Below are 9,367 nucleotides of genomic sequence, written 5' to 3'. Positions count from 1 at the left end.
CCAATACCTCGACAAAACATACGCATTTAATCAATAACTTTTAAAAAAATTCTAATCGTATATTTAACTAAATAAAATAAATGCGAATAAGTTGAAATAGTATATAATTTGTGTTGAGTTAAAGTAATTATTGTCCAATTCTAAAATGATACTTGTTGACCCTAAAACTTTACCGGTTATTTGGCTTGACTTATAGTTAGTTTGAATGATTGAGACAGACCTAAATTGATATCTTTAACCAGAACTATATTTATATTTGCCAGAGAATTGCTCCTAACATGTGTGATTTATAGTGTGCAATATGCACACGAATTTTTTTTTTTACGTATACCAATTCTTTGAGTCGGTTATGAGTTAGATAATATATTATTTATATATAAAAAACATGTACTAATTAATAAGGGAAAATTAATATAAAGTTACGCTAAGAATGAATATTTAGTTTTAATGGATATAAATATTCAAATCGCCAAAAAAAGTCACATATTTTTTTAAGAAATAAGGACTATTGAATGCTAATAGTGTCTATTTGTTTTCACTAATAATTATTTAATACTAAGTAAAATACTATATTGAAGGAAAAAAGTGTTTCTCCTATAAACAAGAGATAAAATTATTATATTTTTTTGATAAGCGAGCAACTCTAAAATGATGTCATTTTGGGATTTAGTATTAAAAATAAAGGGTATTTTATAAATTTTATTTTTTTCTTTTATGATAAATTTTATTAAAATATTATTTATTTTTATTCCTAAACCCCAAAATAATGTCATTTTGAGGTTGCACGATATAACTTTATCTCTTATGATTCAATACATTAAGTTAGGAATAAATAGGGGTGTAAATGAGCAGAAGCTTGTCAAGGGCCTGAGGCTTGGCTTGCTTTAAGCTTGTCTTGGTCTGACTTGTTTAATAAATGACTTATTCAGTTATTCTGCTATTGGTAAGCCATTTATTTTCATTGAGTGACTAGTAGTAATTAGGGTTGGCAAAAACAAGCCAATCCATCGGGTTGGCTCGTAACCCGTCAAAAATGAGCCGGGTTGGGTTGGCAAAAATGAGCTGCCAACCCGACCCGAGCTAGCTCGGGAAAAAATGAGCCAACCTGCGGGTCAAACGAGCCAGCTCACGGGTTGAGTTTTTTTAAAAAAAAAAAATATATAATATACAAAAATGGACAAAACCCACACATGTTGTCTTCGTCTTTCTACCTTCTGTAAACCTAAGTCCCTAATCTTCTCATATCCCTGGCATTTTTATATTGTTAGGCTATGCTGACTCTGTTTGGTTCAAATATCTTACCCACTTGGTAGCAAGTTGTTCTGATTGTTTCTTGATGTTGTGCAAATTTGTTATGAAAAAAATTCGAAACTAGAATATTTTGCTTTTATTTCTCATTTTGTAACCCTTTGTTTTAGCTGATAAAAGCCACATAGTTGGTGCATTAATACTACAGGTTCATTTGAATAGGTTGAAAACGAGCCAACCCGCGAGCAATTTTTGAGCCAACTCGCGAGCTATTTTTTTAAACCAACCTATGAGCCATATTTTTGAGCCAACCCGCGAGCCAATCCTAACTCGACTCGGGTCGGGTTAGGTTGGATTTTCTGACTCGATTTTTTTGTGAGCCAACCCTAACCCGGCTCGTTTTTTCGAGTTGCATGCGGGTTGGGCCGGGTCGAGCCGGGTTGGCCCGTTTTGCTAACCCTAAATTAGTAATAAATAACGTTTTTTCTGTAAAGTTACATGACATTATGAAAAAAAATCATGATTTACTATGTTTTTGGTTAAGTGGTCACTTCTTTTCGGTGAACACTAATAATTACGTATAAAGTTTTATATTAAATTAATGAAGTGAACAAGAATTTAGCGAATGATTATTGTTTGCTATTCAGTTGTTTGTTGTTTTCATTGAGAAACATAAAAAGAAAACTTTATAATTATTACATGTATATGAGCGGTTATTTTTTAAATAATTACTGTTATTTGTTTTCCCCTCTAAATAAGGTTTATGTGTTTTTTATAATTTCTTTGTTGCAGCCATTGATATTGTTTTTCTAATAATAATATTTTAACTTTCATGCTTAATATAATAAGGAGAATGTTATATTTATAAACTTTTTGTTTATAAATTTTTACAAACTACACTAGGTATGACCGGTCATACTTCAATCAAGAGTGTATAACCAATCATACTTAATGTAATTTGTAAAAAAAAATTGTAACCAAATCATTCCCCATATTATAATACATTAAAATCAAATTCTTCATAATATCTCATTTACTTTAAATTACATGGATCCAAAGTTATGGTGGTTGCTAGGGATGGGCATGGGTCGACTCGAACCGAATATTTTGGAGAACCGAACCAAACCGGTTTAAAATCGGTTCGATTCTTTGAACCGATTTTTTTTTTAAAATGAAACTGGTTCGGTTCGGGTCAAAACCAGTTCGGCCCGAACCACTTATGAACTGGTTTCAAACCGGTTTCGAACTAGAACCACTTCCGAACCGATTTCGAACCAATTCCGAACCGGTTCTGAACCGGTTTTAAAGAAGATTTTTTTTTTAAATAGCATTTAATGCTGCTATTTCTTCTATGTTCTGAACCGGTCTATGTAACGTTCAGGTAAGAGAATACTATGTCATTATTACTTGTAAAATTTTATCCGCAAATCTTTGAAACATTTCAATTAACAACAATACAGAATGGCTTGTAAGTGACTGTAAACATCCATTAACAAAGTCTATTAGCTATGAGCCAAACCATGGGACGTATTTGAAAACTCAAGTGAAATTATAAGTAGTCAACTAGTTTTAATTAAAGATTTACGATTAGTAAATAACATACAATTGCTATCTATCAACATCTTTGCTGTATAACAGCATAGGATACAAATGATGACACTGGAACTAATTATCTGATCTATTTGTTTCTGTTTCTTGATCAGTACTGTCCACTTTGGACCACCTGTTAATCCGATTACGAGCTATGGTAACCTGCAAAGAATGATTTCATCATGTTTAACCTATAATAAAGGAATGTAGTAATTAGAACCAATCCGAAGAAGGGTAAATAAATCAAATACCTGCTTGTCCCAATTACCTGATTTCATCATTTTGTTAAGAAAATGAAATCAGCTTCAATGATCTGGCTTCTACTTACAGTTTCAATCAAAAATAAAATGAAATCAACTTCAATGAACTAAATTTTATTTGCTAGACTAGATTCTACATTGGCTAATTTTAAAAACATACAATGCAAATGATATGAAAGATCAACAATTCCACGGTTCTTCAATTTCTAGAAACTCAGATTGCATCGTAATTCTTCACCAATAGCCAAGCAACAAGAGATACAAGACTGATAATCACCAGCTTTTAAGATAATTGTACAATCAACAGTTGAAAGATGAACAGTGAGATAAGCAAGTTATAGAAAGGACAAGAAGAATCATTCAAATCACATCATCAATGGTTTCAAGCCTTTCAGATTATTAAAATAAACAATATTTGATCTCACCTGATTAATATCAACAATATCTCCATAAGTTCCAAGTCAAAGTGAGAGGTATCACATTAAAATTAAATTGTAGAAAATAAAAGGCACCAGCAGATTTTTTCCCAGCACTGGTAAATTCCAACCAAATCTCATCATTTCTTGTAACTTCACAATGCTGGATAAATAGGAATTAAATGGTCAAAAGGAATAGAGAACATTACATACCCTGATTCTTCTAGTTTGTCTCTGTAGGTGGTGTTTTCATGCTTCTACCCCAGTCACTGGTGAAAACAAACTCTCTCTATACATAACTGATAAACATAAAATTGAAGCCAGCCAATAAGGATCCCACCATAGCAACATAAAAAAAATAACATGGAAGAAGGCACTAAGCCAGCCATATGGGAGGTATTATAATTCATAAAGCAAAAGCTTCATAAGCAGAAAATCAGACTGAAAAAGCAGTGACTTTTACAATCCACCAATTACACCAACATATATACCATAGAAGCTTAACAAAATCATCAAAATAGAAATTGAAAGTACAATTGATTTTTGAAACACAATTCAACTGAAAATAAACAATGGTCAATCAATATCAAGAGCAACTGAGGTCGAACAGGTAGCATCTTGTTGGGAAACCATCTCTGCAAAAAAAAAAAAAATTCTGATTAATTATTAAATCACAATATAATAAAAACATCTTAATTAATTTTATTATCTTACCCTCCTCAATTTTCTCAAGCTCCTTAAGGTCTTCATTTGAAAGCTCCAAAAAAGGTGTTCGTTTTACCTAATCTTGTGTGCAGACAAGCGCTTCCACTGTTTTAGCTGTTAATCTACTACGGTAAGGATCAAGTACCCTTCCTCCAGTGCTAAATGCTGACTCAGAGGCTACAGTAGAGACAGGTATAGCTAACACCTCTCTAGCAATGCTTGCAAGTATTGGAAATCGACTTGAATTTGCTTTCCACCAAGTTAAGATATCAAAATCTGAATAGTTCTCTATAGCTTCATCCTGGTACTTATTTAATTCAGATTTAGCATTTGATTTTTGCCCAGTTGTTTGCTGAAAATGATTAACAAAATCATCATCATCATCATCATCGAACTGTGTTTCCTGTGAATTATCTTGAGACACCCCTTCCTTGCCAATATATTCTTCAAAAATGGACTTCAAACACCTCTCTAACTTCTCTCTCAAGCCAGCTGCCTCACCACTATTAAAACTATCTTTAATAGACCAATGTAAGAAACTCATTTTGCACCTAGGATCCAGTACAACTGCAATCAGCAACTCAGGATTTCCCCAATACTTATCATATTTTTTCTTCATCCTTTGAGCCATCTCACTTACACTTGAATCATTAGACTCGCACATCTGTCGAATCTTCTTTCCAATTTTGAATACCTCTATCATATATCTATTACTGGTAACATAAGAAGTACCAGAAACAGACAAAGTAACTCGATAGAAGATCTTTAAAAATGGCAAAACTAACCGAGCATAGTACCAGTCTTCATATGTAGGCACACCCTTGCCTTTTTCTAACTCATGATAATAATTCTTATCTTGCAATTCAAGCTGCTCAAATGCCCTTTCGTGCTTCAAAGCTGCCTCTAACATAAGATAAGTTGAATTCCATCTAGTTTCAACATCTAAACTAGGTGCACCCTTGTATTCAATCTTTTGCTTTTCTGCACACGCCTTGAATTTTTCAAACCTGGATGGAGAAGATCTAATGTATTTAACTGCAGCACGGATTCTCAAAATGGAATCGTCCATATCTTTCAATCCATCCTTCACTATTAGGTTCAAAATATGTGCAAAACACCTCATGTGAATATGATCTCCCTTCAAAACTAAGTTGCTCTGAAGCATTAAACTCTTCTTTAGGTTTTGAACCCCAGTATCATTCGATGAAGCATTGTCAACTGTCAAACTAAACACACGATTCAACCCCCAGTCATTCAAGCATGACAAAACAGTTTTAGCCATAACTTCTCCAGAATGACTTTTGACTTGGCAAAAGTTTAAAAATCTTCTTGTGCAGCTTCCAATTTTTATCAACAAAGTGTGCAGTCAAACACATATAACACATATTTTGACACGATGTCCAAGTGTCTGTGGTGAGGCAAACTCTTGTACAATGCATAGCAAGAAACTTCTTCAACTTCACTTTTTCTACTTGATATAATGTCAAAGCATCACGTGCCATTGTAGTTCGTGAGGTAAGATTAAATTTCGGACTTACAATACTGATAAACCACCGAAAGTCTTCATTCTCAATAAATCAAAAAGGAAGCTCGGTAGCCACTAACATTTTCACAAGTGCATCCCGGCAAACTTGTTGGTCAAATCTAGCAACCGTCGAAGGGGAAGAACCAGCATGTCCTTCTGTAGCTCCAATTGAGGATAAAGATGATTTTCTCCTTTTGTTTTTATCTCTATCTAGATGATCCTTACACCTCTTCAAATGAGTTCGCATAGAACTCGTTCCCTTATCACACTTGATCGTACAACCACAATAATTGCAATGGGCTTTTTTATCTGAGTTAGGCTCCGAGAAGTGGTCCCAAACTTCTGATCGATTTTTGCGGTTATTAAATCGAGGCGGTAACGAGCTATTAGAATTAGAGACAACTTGTGGAGTAGAAACTAGATGCTCTGTTGTCTCTGAGGTAAAAAATTCATCTTGAATACCTATTGATTACATCCTGGTGTTTCCCCTGAAAAAGAGATTGTCTAGTAAATTGGGCAAAAGACAAAAGACATATATGATGATATATTTCAGCTATTTGGAAAATAATTAAGAGCTTAAGTTAATACATGGCTTTTTTATCCGACCGTTGAAGATTATTTCAATGCAAATCAGTTTTAACTTTTTTTCTCATATTTCATGTTAGTTGTATAACAACCAATAACAAAAGATAATGATTTACATTATTTTCTAAGCTTGTTTTCTCTAAAGGGTGCTATATTTATAGTGAACTAGTTCAGTTGAAAAGGCTGCACTCCACTAGTGACTAGTGAGCAACTCATCTATCAAGATTTTAAGCAACTTTGATAAGTTGTTACCCACAAAAATCTGTCTAGCATCCTTTACAGATTTGTTTCAGCACAAAAACTAAATTGTTTGCTCTTATTTTTTTGAAAAATTAACTCAAATCCCTTCAACCAATTTATGGCTTCCAATGTGGTCATTTCACTAGCAATACTACTTTTATCAGTGCTAATTCTAGCAGTAAGTTCAGATGCTAGTGGGATTGCTATTTATTGGGGTCAAAATGGAAATGAGAGTCTATAGATGGAAGTTATCCAGTGTAGGGTGTGCAATGGCATAAAGCATTCAAAGATATTTAAGGTAGCTAGAAAGCTAGCTACCTGTGTTCATTGAGCTAGCTAGAAAGATTTATATCATCACCATCAGTATGCAAAGTAAATAGTCAAAATCACTAAGTCATAGTTGAAAATGCAATATACATCTCCAAAGGAAAACAAGCAAAGAACAAAAATAGTTGATAAAATGGCAATAAAAGTGACCATAAATAACAATTAAACAGAAATTAAATAATGAATCCCACATTTACCAACCGTCAAAATAATAGTAAACAGAAGCATGAAAAAACTGGCAACTTTACAGGGATAACATCTCTGCCTTAAGCTCTAAGAAGAAAAGGTTAACATGTATTTCAACTATACACACTAAACTTATTTCTCCACTTCCGTCTTGTTTAAAATAGTAGAAACTCTACTGATGCCTAAATTTTTTTCCATTCCAAGTATATGTACCACTATCACAAACAAGAACATGTGCCGCAAGTATATATTTATCCAAACTGAAGAAAGTAGAAGTATACTTACTACGTCTGCAATCACATGATCAAGAGAAGGAACATAACCATGCAATCCATCACTCCCTCCATGCCCTGTAAAATAAAACAATTAACTCCAAACCTTTTACAAAAATATAAGTAACCCCCCTCTTGTTACATACAGGTTGAAAATGATATAACCATGCCTATTACCGTATAATCCAATAACAAGAATTTAACTCCTATTAAGTTTATAAAAGAAATATCCTGTATCAATGAGGATCTCAAGATTTATAAAATGAGAAAAAGAGCACTGAGTCAGAGGTGGGGGGCGCAAAACCATAAATCTTATCATCTTATATACACAATCAGTAAGAAAGATTTAAATATATTGACATTACACAATCAGTAAGCTAGCATGGGCTCAAGGTACCTTCAACCACAGCTTGATTTGTTTTCTTAATAGTGATCCATTTAAGAGTTAGTTCTCCTACCTTGTCGAAAATGGGAAACTCAGCTTTGAACCCTACTGTGCCCCAAACTGATTGGTTCCTGGCTATCTCTTCATTGGTTCCTGGCTCCTGTGCCCCAAACTAATTGCATGGAAATGCCAGAATTTCAAGTCCTGCATAAAGAAGATCGCATTTTAAAAAAGGGGTTAATAGCCATTTAAAGTATCCAAAGAAAATAGCCACCGCGCAAAGACCTTAAAGGGGTTCATGGTTGATGATACATAGGAAAACACATAAGTGAAACAAAACAAAAAACAAAAATAAAAATCTGAAGAGAAATGAAAAATGATTGAGAACGCTAAGCCACAAGCCACCACCGTTACCAATTCGATGAGAACGAGCAGCGAGATTGAGAAATGATTGAGACGGTGAACTTAGGGTTCATGAGCTGAGCAAAAATATGCTTCGATTAGGAACGAGATCGATGAGTCATTGAGTTATGTTATGTAAATGGGTTGGTTTGGTTCGACCTGCTTAAAATCCAGTTTTGAAATGGGTCTGAATTGAATTGTTTTGAATAATAGAACCGGTTCAACTTTCCGAACCAATTTTAAAAAACCCGGTTATTTTGGTTCAGTTTGGTGTGGTTCTTGATGTGGTTCAGTTATTTTGGATTTTTTGTACATCCCTAGTGGTTGCCATGGATTTCTTATGGTGACGTGCTACAATATCTTCCCCTAAAGCCTTTAATTTTGGAACTTAACTGTTGAATCCACCATTCACATTAGTTTTTGCCCCATCCACTATACCAAATAAAAGATTAATTGGCCCAGTAGGCTCTGAAAAAGAACCTCGAAATGCAGTTATGTCTTAAATGTTGATTGTTGACCATCTTTTCAGATTTCATAATAGTCTTAAGAGCACTTTATGGGAATCATGGATACATCATTTTTTTGGTCAAACATGAGAAGACTGCAAATCAGCAAGTCATTGTTTTCTGAATGAACAAGGGAAAAAAAAAGATTTGACCGGAAAAAGAAAAGGAAAAATAAAAGGCTATCCGAAGGATAGTACAATACTGAACCAGTCACCCAATTATTTTGAAGGAAATTTATGATGATTTACAGTTCAAGACATCCTCCAAGTTGACGCCTCTTTCTTCTTATGCTGCTTTCGCTTGCTGTCAAGAGAACAAAAAGAAAAATTTGTCAATTTTATTTGTGTATTGCTATATTGCCTAATGCATTTTGAAGACCAAGGCAAGCTAGGGTGCTGTTACATCCACAACAATCTATATCAATTTCGCACACTTCCTTATCTTTACTTGGTTCACAAGTTATGTATCCTTAACTCAATCTACACTACCTTTGACAGTCATACATATCTCAATATACACTGTCAAAATGGTAAGAGTAAGGTATATAGGTAATAGAGTATAAAGCATGCAAAATAGGCATCAATGCCCTTCCATCATACATGTATATAATCCATGATTACACAATGTCCAATTACATCAAATGGCCCAATTACACATATTGAGACTTAGCTACACGAAATACTATGATCAAGGTCTTAGCCCCATCCGACAACATTTGGA

The 9,367-nt window shown here is 33.9% G+C and overlaps 1 long non-coding RNA gene across 1 annotated transcript; it reads right to left on the bottom strand.

The window, feature by feature from the left end:
• Positions 1 to 5,661: 5,661 nt before the first annotated feature.
• LOC133306510 (uncharacterized) lies at positions 5,662 to 8,998 on the bottom strand. The gene is made up of 4 exons (XR_009750908.1): positions 8,896 to 8,998; positions 7,813 to 7,943; positions 7,368 to 7,432; positions 5,662 to 6,232 (listed from the first exon to the last, which is right to left on the bottom strand). It is a non-coding gene; the product is annotated as an uncharacterized LOC133306510 (long non-coding RNA).
• Between the last annotated feature and the right edge of the window lie 369 nt (positions 8,999 to 9,367).

The sequence above is a fragment of the Gastrolobium bilobum genome, unplaced genomic scaffold (assembly GCF_033153095.1).
Source record: "Gastrolobium bilobum isolate Gb01-03AN ecotype WA unplaced genomic scaffold, APGP_CSIRO_Gbil_v1 utg143414, whole genome shotgun sequence".
In the NCBI taxonomy this organism is placed as follows: Eukaryota; Viridiplantae; Streptophyta; class Magnoliopsida; order Fabales; family Fabaceae; genus Gastrolobium; species Gastrolobium bilobum.
Note: the sequence above shows the minus strand (reverse complement) of the source record. Positions and strands in the feature narration are given on the sequence as shown.